Source organism: Etheostoma spectabile, chromosome 2 (genome assembly GCF_008692095.1).
Source record: "Etheostoma spectabile isolate EspeVRDwgs_2016 chromosome 2, UIUC_Espe_1.0, whole genome shotgun sequence".
NCBI classification, from domain to species: domain Eukaryota; kingdom Metazoa; phylum Chordata; class Actinopteri; order Perciformes; family Percidae; genus Etheostoma; species Etheostoma spectabile.
This window is the reverse complement of record NC_045734.1, coordinates 26,045,197-26,061,923: the sequence shown is the minus strand read 5'-3', so window position 1 is coordinate 26,061,923 and position 16,727 is coordinate 26,045,197. Positions and strand designations below refer to the sequence as shown.

Genomic DNA, 16,727 nt, shown 5'->3' with positions numbered 1-16,727 from the left:
TTTTTTCTTCAAATTTTGCTGTTTCCATCAACATTTTCTATACAATACTTCAAAGCGTGTAAAAAAATACAATGATGGAAAAATGACTACAGTAGGAAGAAAAGAATACAATTAATGATTGCTATAATTCATTTATCTGCTTTAGCTTCAGGTTTATGCTATTGTTTGCTGGTTCACTGTCCCACTGCCAAGTCTTACTGTGACACTTAAACAGAAGAGAGACAAGCTTTTTTTAACTACAAAAGTATAGTTTTATATAAATGAGGTGTATTGGTCATTAGTCTATATCCTTGAAATATTAAAAAAAGGATCTTACAAAGAGGTTTATTTTTTTTTTTTACCTGGGAGGAAACACCAGGGTTGATTTAGAAAGCAGATTTTCTGTTTTTATTTGTTTCTCAACTGAGCATAATTGGAGTGATAGGCTCATTTTACTCCTGACATCAGATTTAGCTGTTGTCCTGTTCTTGTCCATGTATTCTAAGAACATTCCGTTAATTTGAGAATAATAGCAGGGTCCAATGCAGCTTTGTGAGTTGTAATGGCTGCTCATCTCCCAAGGGGATAAACCTCTGAGAATCATTACGACGTGGGTTTGTTACTGCGATCCTCAACATTTCTGTGGTGGAGCTTCACTGAGGGGCTTCACGCGATTCTGCAGTAGTGCTCCAACTTATCGTGCTATGATACTCAGGGTGAAGCCTGAGACCAAGAGCCACCCTGGCCCATGACTCAACTCGTAAGTTCTTGTTAGACGGAATGACTCAAGAACCAGATATCTGCTTCAAAGGGAAACAAATCTCACAGGAGGAAACCAAAGCGGTGGAAGCAGTGAAGTGGACCAGACCTGCAGGGGGAGGGGGGAGCTTGACAGCTGGTGTGAAAGTTGACACAACACGCACTCTGTTATTCAGGAACACTCTGCCTCTCACTCGCGCTGTTGCACAACATTCACACCTGAGAGCGGCTGGAACGTCCTCAGTCATCTGTTTGTTTTAAGATGATCTCATTAAATCTAATACCTTAGTTTACCATCACTCACCATCTTTATCTGTATCTTTAAATCGGATATTTAGTGTTTACGGTATGCGGAGTGTACTATAAAGTTCATACTCTACGCTATGCTTTGAAGGAGACGCTACAAGACAAATTAAATTTACATAAATTAGTTTGACAGTTTTTTTTTTTACATTTGTTCGTATAAACATTAAAGAAATGAGATACATCAACGGGTTGCTGCCGGTGGCCGCTATGTTGAATGTTAACAAGAAGCTGCTTGGTCGCTTCTCTATCTTCACCATGTTAAACCCACCAATAGCGCGCCAGGTAGATAAGCCAGTTTGTGATTGGTTCCTGCAAACTTGTAAACTGAAGCAGGAGAATTACACATGGGCGGGGTTTACTCAGTCTTTACACAAAGCTAAGCGAATCACTTTCTAACTCCGACTTAAAAGTGGTATCCCTTTTCCTAACTCTCTGCAAGAAATCCCACAAATGTATTTCCCGAAACGTCAAACTAAAAAATTGACGTAGGGCTGGGCAATGTATTGGTATTATATTGATATCAATATACTGTGTAAGACTAGATACAGTCTTAAATTTTAGATATCAAAATATATCACAAAAGTCTTGCCTTTTAAAGTGATGCAATTTTCGGAATTTACCACACTGTTCTAGCTGTTCTATTATTTGCCTTTACCCACTTAGTTGTTATGTCTACATTATGAACAATTATTTATCAAAAATCTCATTGTGTAAAGATTTTGTGAAAGCACCAATTGTAAACCTTAAAATATCACCGCAATATTGACATTTTTGTATTTGGACAAAGATAACGTGATATTTGATTTCCTCCATATTGCCCAGCTCTGGTTTGACCTTGGATACCTTATCTTGTAGACGTTTTACTTTCACTGGAAACTTTACACCCACAGCACAATGTTTTTTTTCTAGCCAGTTGTTCTATACTCAGCCAGTATTTGCCTCCAGTGGAGCTCCTAAATGGCGCCAGACGTGGGTTGCGAGTAGATTTGTGACACAACTGCAAAAACCTCTGTTGGGTGTCTCACTATATGGCTCTTTAATGATAGCTGGCAGCAGAAGCAATCTTAATTTAATTTCACTGGCTGGTTTTCCCAAACACAATCTGGGATTAAAACCGGCAACTTTGCAACTACATGTCCACCTCTTTAACTTCTAAACTCGCTGTCACCACAAATTCTTCCACAATCACTGACAGGATCCACCGACATAATATGAGGCAGAGGCTAAACCACAATGAAGTCAGTGTTTAGGTCCTTGTGCCGGCCTGCCAGCTACCTCACCACACTGGTTTCACATTCCACAGCAACCTCGCTGACTTCTCCAACACACACACACACACACACACACACGCTGCTATTCAGAGTTATTGTGACGGCACGCACATACAGGACCATATGTATCCAGGCACGCATGCAGACTGGAGTCACACCAGCAGGCATGCTCGAAACTCATAACCACACGTGAGCCCCTCACCTCCAGCAGCTCCTCCCCCTCCTTTCCCTCAATGACCTGCGTTTGGGCAGCATGCCCAGACCTCTTATGGATCCCCTACTGCCTATAAAAACACATACTTTGACTATTCACACACTTGCACACAAACACATGTACTTGTGCACACATGCATGCACACACGGCCACATACAGTTTAGTGTATATTCTAAACACATGTAAGGAGTAGCGCGCACACACACACACACAGACACAGACACACACACACACACACACACACACACATATTTGTGTTTGTATATTTGTGAGGACCCTCATTGACATAATGCATTCCCTAGACTGTAACCTTAACCATCAAAACTAAATGCCTAACCCCAATCGTTACCCCATCTCTTTTAACCTTATCTAAACCTAATTCGAACCTCAACCTTACAGAAATGCCTTCACTACAACTGAAATTCAACTTCACAAAGACAGCAATAGAAGTCAACACAAACACACTCACACACTCAGTACATGTGCAGTTTTATTGGTCAGAAACCCATATTTTGGGTTTTACTGCAGCTTGCACATGCATACACACTTGCACATACAAATAAACACTTGCAAACTTGCATTTGCACATGCAAATGAACATAAGCAGAAACTGAACTCTTTGCCCACAGATGGATGTAAAGGAGTTCATACAGCACATACAAACACAGTGTTGCTGATGCCCCTATGTCTTCAGGAAAGCAGCAAAAGCACATGCCTATTTACATTCAGTCACATCCAAACACACACACACACATATATATGGACGTGTCCATCTACTTCAACGTGCACATACACACAAAACTTCACTTTTAGAAACATACTGGAAACTAAATTTTTTTTTTTATTATATGTAAAACAGTACAGATACACATACAGAGTGTATGCCCCCCTCGGGTGTAATGTACACTAACACACATATGAAAGAGTCTCCCCCTCTTCTCTTACAGGAAACTTTTGCTTCCATGGCGTCCTGATCTGGCCTCTCCCTCTCTGTTTTTTTTTTTTTATACCTCGCTCTCTCTCTACTTCCCTCCCTCTCACTCCTTCCTGTGGTTTTCCTCTCCCAGTCCTCCAGCAGAGCATACCTCTCCCTTTCTCCTCCCTTCTCCGCTGCCCTCAGCCCCTCCCACTCCTTTTTAATTCTCCAGATTATTTCTTAAACTTTCCAATTTTTTTTTAAAATTTCTAGTCATTGTGTTGTCACATCACTCAGTCAGTCTTGACTTCAGGGGATAGTTTAATAATTTCCACCTCATTTTCTTTCGATACGCCTTCTTCTAAACAGAGAACACATCAATTTATAAAAAAGGACAAAGGGTATAATTGCGGAGATAGAATCTCAAGTTGCTCAGACCTTGAGCAGGATTGGAGAATGAACTCTTGTTTTTAAATGTTATTTAAGCGCGGTTTTTTTTTTCAGGAAGAGGATGGATTTCAGGGGGAAGGAGGAGAGACAGAAGACGGACCATCACTCTAGGAATGATGTCAGCTATGGTTTTTTCAGGGTTACATCCTTTGATCTTTCCATCCCACGTCCTTATAAGGTATTACACAAAGTTGCAGCAACAGTGAGGATGACAGGAGGCTTTGTTTTTATGACTCGGAGGCATGGAGAGACAGAAGGAGAACTACTGACGGCGGAGGTGCATTAATAGGAAAATGGCCGGAATTGGCTGAAACTGGACACCTGTTTAAACAGCAAATATCCATGAACATTTCAATGGGCCTAAAAGACCAAAAGGGCATAGTGGTTTGAGTTTAGGGGAAAAGGACATGGTGAGGGGTTAAGAAGCATGGAGAGGACAGCAGGGGGGTCCTGTTACCACACAGACAGGGGTGAGATGGATACAAGCCAAACGTACTGTAGTTCTTGGAGGCAAAGGTTTTCTTTAAAGACGGAAGACAAGCAATGGTTCTGTTCAACGTAAAACTTTGTAAAGTATTTTTCCTAATGTATAATGTTTCTGAATGTTTTTAAGGCCCCAAGCGTACTTAGATCCTCTGAAACACTAATGACAATATCACATTTCAAACTCAAATCACAAAAAACAAAACCAACGCCACTGCAGTCCGGTGGTTTTTCTGCCGCCACGGCAGCGAGAGGAAATTTACTGTCAGTGTTCACAGCTTTTGAATGTGTTGAACCACTGTTTTATATTGTGTCAGCTGTGATTCACAGCGTGCTCTCAGTGCCAGCATTCTGGAGAGAGAATTACTCTCAGGACGAGAAAAATGGCATATTTGGAGACAAGAGGGCGAGCAGGCGGTGAAAACGGAAAATAGAAAAACAGAGAGAAAAAGAAAGGGAGGGAGGGAAAGTCAGACGTCGGCTCCCACCCTTTCCTCTCCTCGCACTTTTCCCATTATTTGTCTCGGTATTATCCTCCCCCCCACCCTTTCTTTCTCTCTCTCTTGTGTCTTAACAACGCTAAGTGATGCAACTCTGCAGAGCAAGTCTGCAACAGCCACCAGTAGAGCCTGCAGTGTCTCGCACTGACACTGGCGTCTTTACCATTTAGGAGGGGAGTGGTGTGGCGGCTGTCAGGGGAGGAGGAGCGGGGGAGTAATCTCTCAGGACAGAAATTATTTAGTTCTTCACTAGAAAAAGGCTCTTACCAGACTTAGCGTACGTCTCTCACTTCAAGACTTTGCAGCAGCAGTTAGACTTGATTTTTCTTAGATAAAAAACCAGAATTGGCTGCTCATTTCATGCATGGGTTTTATTTAAAGTATTCTGTTTATAGCAGCCACTTTAGCACTGTATATGCTTCAAAACATCAGAAAGGACACAAGACATTGGTATTCTACTTCTGCATCCAAAGAGGTGTTCTCTCAACTTCCATTAGTCCAAAATAACTATTCATTAAGAAAAAGAAATAGCTGATGTGAATTGCACTTGTGCATTTTCTTTTTGTATTTTAGATGACAGTTTAAAAGGATAACATGTTCTTCTGAAATATGTTAATACTAAACAGGTGGGTTTTATTTTTTCAATGATTTCAAAGCAGCCTTGACACAGTCAAAAAAGGTCCGGTCACAATCTGTGGGTTGTCAAACGAAATTCAGGGAAAATTGTATAAACTAGACTTGGCAGGTTGACAGAAATTGGTGATTTGCACATGCAAAATAACTTGTACCTAAGTGAGTATATGCAATACCAAATGGGAGACAGGAGACACAGTTCTATTTTTTTTAAGATTATTTTTTGGGCATTTTAGGCCCCCATTTCAACAGGACAGATAAAGACATGACAAGGGAGAGAGAGAGAGAGGGAGAATGACATGCACCAAAGGGCAGCAGGTTGGAGTCGAGCCCACGGCTGCTGCGCCGAGGAGCAAACCTCCACACGTGCGCAAACTCCACCAACTGAGCTAACCCGGCAACTGAAGACAACTATTTTGAGTCAGATGGGCGCTATATAAATGGGGAGGAGATCAGTTGGGGTCGGTGGAGTGATGCAGGAGGGCTGTAATAAAGGATAAACCCACCTCATCCCACTTTATCCCTTTCTAGCTTACACAATAATACTTAGCCATGTATAGTCATGACAAACTTCCAGCTGATACTATTTTGGATGAACCTTGTACTTCCTGTAAATGGAGGCTTCTTCCTTCAAGGCGGACAACAAAGCTTACCAGTTTTTAAGAATTTTCCCATAAAGGAAAATTAAACTGAGCTTTTTTTGTTTTTTAGAAACACTCTACATTCACTGAGAAATGGGAGCAAATCATACCTAACTTAATATTAACAATGGATCAAATTACTGCACGTACTGTAAAGAGGTCGCTCGCAGTGACGTCTTTCAGCTCTTTGGTTTACTTCACTGTTTTGGTTCCCATCCACTGCTCTCATAGTGTCGTTTCCATCCGCACAAGCAGCTGTTTTCAGCAAGAAAGCTCTGTAAAATCCACCGTACGCTACCTGTGGTGCAGTATCAAACGGCAGGTAGACAAAGTTAGTGACCACCTGGTGAACATAGGCTGAATCTCATGCCCCTTATTTGATAGCTCCTTGACTCCTCGGTCCTCGGCTGAACCAGAACTTGTTCTGTCCCTCCTCTGTGAAGGCTGTCTCAACACTCTTGTTTCGTCCCCAAGAACCAAGGTTTTGAGAATCAAGGAGGGATCATCGAGGCGCTATAGCCGAGAATACACGAGAAAAAGTGCAGTTGAAGGAGTTGCTAACTCTGCCCAAACAGTTGACGTGTTCATGTGACACCTCCAAGGAAGTGTCATCCCTTTAAAACACATTTGCTCGTTGCCAAACTCCTCCAATCCTAGTCCATTCCACCTAGGAGGCCCGGGAGAGACAACACACAACAACCTTATGTAGTGATAATATGTCAATTTTGTGTTTTGGCTTGTTCTGCTGCTCCCAAGTGGCCAAAATAATCAAGTCATCATAGTCTGTTTCATCAGGTTGTGGATACAATCAAGGAGCTATAGGCTAACTTGCACCCGGCGCAGGCCGACGCAGTTGTCAATTTTCTGTCCAGCGCCCACGTCGTTTAAATAGCAAATGAACCTTTTGCGCCCAACGGTGTGCTTGTCCTACAGGGAGGTGTGTTCAGGTGAATTCTTGGCGTATTGCTGTCTTGAGACAACGAGAAGTGATTACGCCATTGACATACAAAAACCTGGTCTAAAGTCAGTTATTTTAACAGTAAATTAGTAATATGTGCCTAGGCTTATGCACAGCGTGCGCACACTATGCTTGTTACACACACACACACACACACACAGGGAAGCCAGCAGCACGCAAACATGTAAACAATTTCAAATAAAAATATGATGGTGCAAATCCGCCATCATAATAGCAAACCTTTTATATGATTTTACCAGACACTGCCAGGAAATATGTCTGGGTTTAAATCTTTTAAAAAGATAGATCAATACAGCTCTAAAGTATATTAATAGTTTAATTCATGCATTGCTTCCGGTCCTGGGATGGACATCACCATTTTCTTTGTTTTTAAGCCATTTAACCATATTTAATTTTTATTTAAGCCACCAAATTAAGACTTGTTTGCATTATTCTCCTGTAACACAACTTTCTTTCTTCTTTTTACTTCCATAGACATAATAGATCTTCTAGTATCTTCATTTATTTCTTACTCTATCCCTTCTCCTTGCTCATAACCCCCACCCGTAATCCCTTGTACCACTACCACCATCCCAGCGTTGGGCAGCGAGACAAGGTCAACACAGAAACCTCGCCACTTCTCCGCTCTGCTTTCCCTCCCTGTAATTCCTCGCCATTGGCCGAGCAACAGATCCCTCCCCCTCCCCCTCCCCCTCCCCCTCCCCGGTCATTTCATCCACCGCCTCTGAGGGGCGAGGGACGGAGAAAAACTGAAGATGAAGAGGAGGGCAAAGGCAAGGGACAGGGAATGAGTGCAGATATTCAAAGTTAGTGTTGAAATGATAGACGGGGAGGACGAAAGCAGGAAGGGACATTAGGAAATGAAAGGAGTAGGAGGGGAGTTGGTGGAGAGAGACAGAAAGACTGAGGGAGGAAAGTGTTTTTAAGCTTAGTTGACAGGCGAGACATACGAGGCCAAGAGCAGTCTCCAGAAGTCAATCACTCTTTCTCTATCTCTTATTTTCTTTCTCTGTCTGCCTGTTTGGTCTTTCTCTTTACTTTCTTTCCTTCTTCCTCACCATCCCTCTTTCATTCCCTCTGTCATCCAGACCTAAAACACACAAACACATGCGCCTCACATTCCTACGTGTAGAGCAGATTCACCCAACTTGTTTCCACTGTGTGTGTGTGTGTGTGTGTGTGTGTGTGTGTGTGTGCGTGTGTGCGCCAAGCCAGTAAATAATAACCAATCCCAGCTGTACTGTATAGACCGTTCCTCTCATTCTCCCTGAGGAAACAAAGAGGGAGAGAGAGGGAAAAGGCTCCATCAAATAACAGTGTAATGAGCTGGAAAAAAACGTCAGCAAAGAGTTGAGCAGGAAGAATTAATAATGTTTTAATGCTAACAGACATTTTGAGTCTGGTAGTCCGTGGTCTTCATGCATGCCATTTGAAAAAAAAAAATCCAATTTGTACTCATTTCAAAGGGGAAATTTAAAATCAAACCCACCTTAATGCATTTCCATCCTGTCAGCAAGCGGGGGGGGGACTTCTGCACAGGTAAATAAACTACATAGTTTACTTCTAAATTCCGTTACACAAGTACTCATTAAGTTGGCTTCCTCACACGGGGGAAAATAACCTGACAATTTAACCCTGATTCTTTAACTTTGCGTGAAGTGGCTGAACCTAAGTTGGGCTTTAAAAAAGCCGAGTAGTATTTGTCAACCCTAACCCTCATGTGTTGTCTTTGGGTCAAATTGACCCATTTTCCTACATCAATGTTCTTTTTAATTACCCAAAAAAACACGATTGATTCCACACAACGCTTTTTGGCAAGTACAACTCTCTACTTTCATTAATTTTGGGGCGTCTTATTCAATTTTATAGTATTTGAAAAAAAAGAGTTGACGTGTTTTTGAAATAGTATCGAGTAAAAGTCGACATATTCCAGTCTGTGATCATCCATTAACATACATTCCTTTAATTTTAGTCTAAATAATTCCTAATTTCTGCTTTTCTAACTCAAACATTAGGTATCATTTCCTATAAATGAGGTTTATTGACCATAAATTCCAAAAATAATTGTAAAACTAAAGTGTGAAAAACATCGAACAAAAGCATAGAAAATGATGAAATGAGGGACAAAAACGTAAGAAAAAGTTAAAAACCTCAACAACAAAAAAAGCCTCAGCAAAAGTGTTGATGACGGGAAGACAACACAAGGGTTAAGGAAGAGGAAGGAGTTGATGAAACAAGGTATTAGGGGAGAACAACCGAGGTCACCATCGACAAACATAGATAGATGAAGCGAGAGAGATGGATATAAAGCGGAATCAGCAGAGAAAAAAGTTGACAGCTGACTTGAATGCATCATTCAATTTATTATTCTAAATATTAAAATACAGATATTTTACCCCAAGGACCAATTCCAGTTTTGAATTCAAAAAAGCAAAGGTTTTAACTGAAATCAGTTCATCTTTTTATGAAATTGCAGTGATTAGCAGATTCCTTCTGCTATCTATGTGAACTTTGACACGCACATACACAACATGATTGCAAATTGTGCTGACAATGCTAACGTGAGACAGAATTTAATACAAATACAGTACATCTCTAAAAGACCTGTGTTAACTTATTTTCTGGTAGCAGCCCCGTTGCTGTACTGTACCTTGCTGCTGGCTAACTAACGGTCACAGCAAACCATTCCTATTGTGATTAGCTTGTGCCCGGTTAGCTCGGCAGCCACGGTAGCTCACGGCTATAGCAGTCTAGTATGACTCGCTATTATGAGCTACTTTAAATGTTAACATTCAGTGCCAATGCAGAAAGTAGCATGTCCTATAACAAATGTGCATTGAAGGTGTTGGACCTATAGACATCCAAGTTGTTGAATGTTCTACGCGGATTTACAGAATTGACCAACATCGACTTTCTTGTCTGCCAGTGTGGTTGCACTAACTTCACAAGTGGTCAAGCCACTGATCTTCTAGCACCCCCAACAGTATTCTGTGAAGGTATTGATAGTGTCACTGTTTTGTACGGACATCCATAATTCAAGTGAATGCAATCCTTATTGCCAAACTTGTTGGACTTTTTTTTTGACTGTATCAATCCCTACGAGTAACGCGAGCTGTATTTCCAACAAGACAACCTGCAGGGGGCCCAAAGAGGGAAAAGTGTCATAGGATTGTTTTAAATCATCAAGTGGAGAAAGGTGCCAATATGTCTTCAGCTGGTTCAAAATTCTCAAATGTAATTATTACTTCTGTTTGAGGCTGAAGATCTTTGGGTTTTGGACATCACTTGGTTGGACAAACAAGCAATTTAAGGACCTCACCTTTGGATTTTGAAAACTTTTTACTATTTTTTTACATTTTATATGATTATTTATTTTTTTAAAGATATAACCATCAGGTTAAAAACCATCAAAGTATTAAGTAGTCTAGTGGCGCTAAAAACGAATGGGTTAACATCATCAAAGATGCCATTAGGAATAGAAAGTCATGAAAGAAGAGAAATAAGCTAACAGTCTATCCATTGTAGTCCACATCTATGAGCCACTGGGACACAGAAGACGTCCATTTCTGATTCTACGCCCATCTGCCATGGCACTTGATCCCTCTTTACAATCATAATTCCCTTCCTTGCCAAGACATCTTTTTTGTCTTTATCCATTTTCCTCTTCTCTTTCTCTGCTCATAGTTCCCTCATTCTCTTTGTCGGGGCTTTTTTTGTGAAGGCCCGCATTTCGTTTGCCTCCTTCCTCAAACACAGACCAAAAAGAAAGAGAGCCAGAAGCAGCGAGTAGGAGGGAGGGGAGAGAAAAATAAGAAGGGGGAGAGAGGGAGTAGGGGAGTGATGGAGGGGTGGGGTTTGTGGAATTTGATCTATGTTTGGTTTGGAAGTAAAGGCCCTGGCCCTGCGCTCTCGAGAGGATAATGGAAAAGAGAGGGAGAAGAAAGGGAGGTTTATGGATGTGTGTGTACCCTCACAGGTGGTCGGCACATACTGATGGGGGGGGCTTTTGTAAGTCAAAATGTGTGTGTGCACGTCTGTGTGTTTACCGTATTGTGTCAGCGTGTTGGCAAAGCTGTGTGCTCAAAGCATGTGTGCATTTGCCTGTTGATTTGCAGATGTTGGCACGGATGCAAGTACGCTTTTAGCATGTAAGAATCAGAGATGGAAGACAGAGAGAGGAGGTGAATAAAACATTCCTAAGAAGGAGGGTGGTGGGGGGGGGGGGGGGGGGGGGGGGGGGAGAGATGCAGGGAGCCAGTGGTTAGTTAGTGGTTAGAAACTAAGAGGAGAAAAATGAATATCTGGTCCAGGGCTGGGCCCAAGACCGATACCACAACCAGAGAGAGGACCAGAAGGAGGAGGGGAGAGGAGAGGAGAGGTTTTAAAAGTCCCTTTTTTGGACCGTTTTCAGATCACAGAAAATCAACATACATAAATCAAGAAAAATTAAGCAAACTAAACAAAATTTGAAACCAAATACAATCAATACAAACTTTTGCTTTTTCCACTGAAAACCTACCAACCTCTCCATCCTCCCCCACAGAGCATAACACGCCCCATCACAGCCCACAAACGACTGAAAACCAGGAGAGGAGAGTAAAGTATTTTTTTTTTGGTGTTCTATGTCCCTTGGGCCATTTTCAGAGAAGAATCACAATCACAGAAATCAAAAAACAAGGGAAAAAAAGAAAATCCTAAATAAAATTAAAAACGTAACAAAGCCTGTCGCACAAATACATGTGCTTACTTAATCCAAAATCCGCCACCAACTCTGCAGAGGAGAGGAGAGGAGAGGAGAACCAGAGGAGGCCCCCACCTCCTCCTGCCCTCCTCCCAGACGTGGCCTGCTAACTCCTGCCTCTGCCGCAGGGGAGAACATGGGGGAGTGGTGCTTTTATAGCTGAGCTGAACTCGCTGAACCCATCATGTGCAAACAGCAGGCAGAGTATGGAGGCCATACAGCCACACAGGGTGGCTTTAGTGGGGGGGGGTCTTCGGCTGGAGAAAGAACGATGGGCTGGAGATACCGGGAGGAGGAGGAGGAGGAGGAGAGTGATGGAAGAGGAGAATGATGGAAGAGGAGAGTCAGCGCAGGTCTCCCTCTACCCCATGCTCCACTCTATACACCATCAGTTTGGGCTGGGGGCTTTTTTGTCATTCGCTTATTACTTATTTCATTTGCCTTTTTCTTTACTCACTTTACCTTCTTTCTCCCTTCTTCTTATCCTTTGCTTTCTTTCTTTGTTTATTCTTTAGTTTTTTTATTTGTTTAGTTTATTCCTTCATTCTTTCTTCCTGACTTCTTTTATTCCTTCATTTTTTCTACTAAATGTCCTGTCCTTTATTTCTCATTGCTGCCTTTGGCTTTGTTTGCTTCATTAACTTTTTTCTTTGCTTACTCCACTTTGGTCCCTTCCTTTTCTTTTTGTGTATTACTACTTTAATATTTTTTATCATATTTAAACCTTATTTTTTGCCATTCTTTGCTTCCTTCATTCAATCCTTCTTCTCAACTTACCTTCTTTTTTGTACAACATTATTATTTTATTTGCTTTCTATCCCGTCCCTTGCTTCTTTCACTTATTTTTCTTCCCCCCTTCTATTAATTTCCCCCTTTTAGCACTTTTTAATGCATTTCATGCCTTTACTAGAGAGATGACAGAAAACAAGGTGTCTCTGGCCAGACTCAAACCGTAGCCCTTGCAGATGGTTGGCGCCATGAACCCCTAGGCCACCAGGGCGCCTTCCATCATTCCTTTTGCTTTTTTGGTTTTGCTAACTTCACTTCTTCCCATACTTCCCTAACTTTCTTTTGCCTCCTTTGCTTTCTTTGGCAACCTCCAGTTGCGTCCTTTGCCCATTTCTTTCTCTCCTTAACAAGTTTATTTCTTTCTCTCTTTTGTTCCTTTACTTTCTTTTCTTTTCTTCTGACTCTCTTTATTCAATTTTTTCTCTGCCCTTTTTATCATTTTTTCTTGCTTCCTCACTTCCCTCCTTCCTTTTTAACACACACACACACACACACACACACACCCACACACACCCACACACACCCACACACACACACACACACACACACACACACACACACACATACACACACATGCCAAATGTATGAGCAACACTCCCACCCTGCAGCAGACAGTGTGGGTAGAAGTGGTCTGTAAGGCAGACGCACCCAACTACAACAGGAAAGGAGTTTTTTTGGCTCTGGGCCTTTTTTAAAAATCCCTTCACATGTGTCCTTCCAACCTTTAGAGACAGCATGATGCAACGCGCCTGCAACCTGCACATCCCTGTCGTCACACAAAAACCCCCCATTCTCAAAAACTCTTCGCCCTGACCACCATGATGACTCGGACACACCCATTGGGTACTTTCTTAACCTGCCCTCCCTCGCAGGACCCCACAGAGTTACAGTTCAAGCAAAAATTCTTCAAAAATTTAGATGTCATATAGCCTTCATAAACATCAGAATAGGTTGTTGTCACAGTGCAAAATGTCCCAATATGGAACATTTGCTGATTTGGCAACCACTCTGGCAGACTTAAGTCACACTAGCAGTACATTATTCAAGTTGAGTTAACTAAAAGCATTTGTTTGAGTTTAGGGAAAAAATTGTAGTTAAGGTTAAAACATGAGAACTTTCTGAAACCGACAATCTAACAAACAGGCCTATTCACGCAGCAATTGGCCAAGTGTGCATAGATGCGAAAGTAGGCGAGCTTTTAATTTCTCTATTTTCTATTTGCGCGCACCATTATCTCCATTGATGTACAATTAATTGCATCTCGCTCCCTCTCTCTAATGACCATTTGGTCATTCACAACAGCTTTAACCACCTTTGCTTTTAATTAGTTTCTTTGAAATATACTGAACCCTTAAGACTGTCACACTACTGTCTGCTTTGCTTCCCCTCCAGAAACTTATATTGGGCGCTTCCTCCGCCATAGTTTCCACCATACTCCTAGCTGCTGCTCTGTTACTATGGTCTCTACTCCCTTCCTACAACCTTTAGCTTTGGCTGGTAAAAAGCATCACTTCCGATGCTGTTGCGCCAGAGAGTCCTCATAAAGACCAGTCACCGCAACTCTCACTCTATATATAAATATATATACAGTATACATATATTAGTTAAGCCAAGCCAAAGAAAAGCAGCAAATGTTAACATTTTACAAGCAAGCCATATTTGGTATTTACTTGGAAAGGTTACTGAAACCATTTTTGTTTGTGTAAGAATAACTGAGGGCTGAGAATAGACCCTTGGGGAACTCCATATTGTTAAAGAGATGTAGATGAGGAGGAGCATGTAAGGAATTTGGAAAAGTCATTAGAAGCAAATCAAAACTAAGAGTGGAAATATTTACCAGTTCTGATTACCCATTACACACACAAACACACACACACAAAATATAAAACAGCTGTTAAATATATTAACTATATTGTGCTTAATATATCCGAGCCAGTACTTGTGTTTTATCTGTTTAACTGATTTTGTGTAAAGCACTTTGAATTGCCCTGTTGCTGAAATGTGCTATACAAATAAAGCTGCCTTGCCTTGCCTTGCCAGGTCCCCCATAAAAATATTTAACAGCATATTGCTCGGGTAATGCAAGAGCAGATAAAAGCATACTCAGTGCGACAACAAGCTCATAACTAAACAGCACAGACATTTTGAACATTATTAGCAGAGGAACATAGGCCTGAAGGGATTGTTGATATTTTCTCAGGATGAAGAAAACAAACCAGCGGCTGACCATCTTTAATTCAACCTACCTTACAACAGCCGCCTCTGCTCCCTGTAGTCTGTCTGAAGATGCTTTCGAGCCTCCGATAGACACAAACTGAGGACACAAATGACCAAAATCAAGAGAGTTTGTCCGGGGTTTCTCGTACCATCTTCGATTAAGTTACCAGTTGTCTGACTGGTTTGAAAATAAAAGGCAATAGGTATGATGAAAGCAAATCCTCCCACAGGGATCGTTCAAGACTGTGGGAAAAAAAAACCTGTTGCGAGTGGTCAGTTTTCATGCAACCGAAAACCTTGTCCTGGGAATTGTTTGCCCCCCCCTCCCCCCTCAAAATTAGACTGACGCAAGCTGAGGAAAACACTGACAACCAAATGTCATTAGGATGTGAGGCTGCAGGCTGCGATGTGACTGTCAAATCCGCCGCAAAAAGGTAGAGTCTCTGCTAGGAGGCGCATCGCTCAGTTGCGACGCTGGTCAACTGGGCTTCCACCGGCGGTGAGGAGGGACGAGGCTGTCTGGGTGGGAGAGAGAGAGAGAGAGGAGAGAGAGAGAGAGGAGGAGAGAGAGAGAGAGGAGGAGAGGAGGAGAGAGAGAGAGAGCGGAGAGAGAGAGAGAGCTGTGCGATGCGGAATCTTTGCTGCCGTCCTGCCCATATGGAGTTAGTATGGAGTAGCCTATATCCACATCTCACTCAGGGCCAGAAATCAGCACAGAGAGAACTAGCACAGTAGCAGAAAGGACACTGTGTAACTACTGCTTGGGTTTAATATTGACGGTCTATGGCTTTAATTTACGCATGTTAGTTTTTTTTTTGTGTATGTTTTTTTTTTTTTGCACCCAGGTTCATTTAGGTCCCAATTTGGAAGGAATGATTTAAACACTAAACAGGCACTTTTTAAGATCACAGCTGATTGAATAGTAGGCCTGTGGTTACAGTTGAATATAGAGATCACAAAAGTTTGAGTTCATCCAGTGTGGGACAATGTTTTTATTAATTTCCCTCTACTGGCACTAGAGAAAATGTCCGATTTTTAAAATACTTGGATACAGTCTCTGAGAAGTAGGAATGTTTCCACTAAATGTCATAGTAATTTGTCAGTTAACTTTTGAGATATTTCAGTCTGGACCAGACATTGTCTTCCATGAAGCAATGCTCTAGTGTTTCTAAAGTCCCATTTGTCCTGTTTACTGACTCCCTCCAGTGGTCATAGGTGGAGGCTTACAGGTCCACTCTGTTGATAAGAAACAAGCTGAGTCTAAGAGTCTGTGTTTAAGTGTAACTGATCAAAATGTTCCATTTATCATATCAGTTGTATAACTTAAAATGTTAGGTGACTGTAAAAATATTGTAATTTAAAGTGTGAAACAAATAGAAAAATAGACAATGGGCTAATTAAAGGGAAGACACAGCAGCACTAACTTAGTGTTCACTTGAATTTTGAGCTCTAAGTGTAAAAGACAATAATGTTAGTCTTGGAGAGACATCACTAAATAATAAAAGTGCCACATTAGTTTGTTTTCTACTTTTTTCTAAGATAAATACGCTTTCTACAGGCAGAACAACAAGGTCCAGGGTGCTCAGTATGTTGTGCTCTTTGGGGTCAGGAATTCAATTAAGTATTAAGGCATTCTTCTTAAAAATGACTTAAAAGCCTTTATTCTACTGGCTATTTCATAATAGAAAATGTAAAAGACGGAGAAGCATCTCAAGCGTAGACAGCCTTCTTCTACTCTTTCTACAAGGTTTTAATTTTGTTGTCATAGGTGTGTTTTTATTTATTCAAACCTTACTGAAATGAACTATTAAACCAAAGTCTATTGCAGCAAAAAAACTAAAATCATTAA

At 41.5% G+C, this 16,727-nt stretch overlaps 1 protein-coding gene across 1 annotated transcript in view; it reads right to left on the bottom strand.

Moving 5' to 3' along the window:
- LOC116697488 (zinc finger protein GLIS2) overlaps positions 1 to 15,413 on the bottom strand; it is a 34,733-nt gene extending 19,320 nt beyond the window's left edge. The window contains exon 1 of the mRNA XM_032528826.1: positions 14,908 to 15,413. The gene's annotated coding sequence lies outside the window, so the exon portion shown is untranslated. The remainder of the gene's footprint in view (positions 1 to 14,907) is intronic.
- Between the last annotated feature and the right edge of the window lie 1,314 nt (positions 15,414 to 16,727).